Raw genomic sequence first — 588 nt, 5'->3', positions numbered from 1 at the left:
GGTTCAACCATCAGTCTGAAGGTTCAACCATCAGTCTGAAGGTTCAACCATCAGTCTGAAGGTTCAACCATCAGTCTGAAGGTTCAACCATCAGTCTGAAGGTTCTACCATCAGTCTGAAGGGTCTGTCTTCAGTCTGAAGGTTCAACCATCAGTCTGAAGGTTCAACCATCAGTCTGAAGGTTCAACCATCAGTCTGAAGGGTCTACCGTCAGTCTGAAGGGTCTACCGTCAGTCTGAAGGGTTTACCGTCAGTCTGAAGGGTCTGCCGTCAGTCTGAAGGGTCTACCTTCAGTCTGAAGGGTCTACCTTCAGTCTGAAGGTTCAACCATCAGTCTGAAGGTTCAACCATCAGTCTGAAGGGTCTACCATCAGTCTGAAGGGTCTACCATCAGTCTGAAGGGTCTACCTTCAGTCTGAAGGGTCTACCTTCAGTCTGAAGGTTCAACCATCAGTCTGAAGGTTCAACCATCAGTCTGAAGGGTCTACCATCAGTCTGAAGGGTCTACCTTCAGTCTGAAGGTTCAACCATCAGTCTGAAGGTTCAACCATCAGTCTGAAGGGTCTACCATCAGTCTGAAGGGTCTAC

Source organism: Austrofundulus limnaeus, unplaced genomic scaffold (genome assembly GCF_001266775.1).
Source record: "Austrofundulus limnaeus strain Quisiro unplaced genomic scaffold, Austrofundulus_limnaeus-1.0 Scaffold3216, whole genome shotgun sequence".
Taxonomy (NCBI): Eukaryota; Metazoa; Chordata; class Actinopteri; order Cyprinodontiformes; family Rivulidae; genus Austrofundulus; species Austrofundulus limnaeus.
This window is presented reverse-complemented; position numbering follows the sequence as displayed.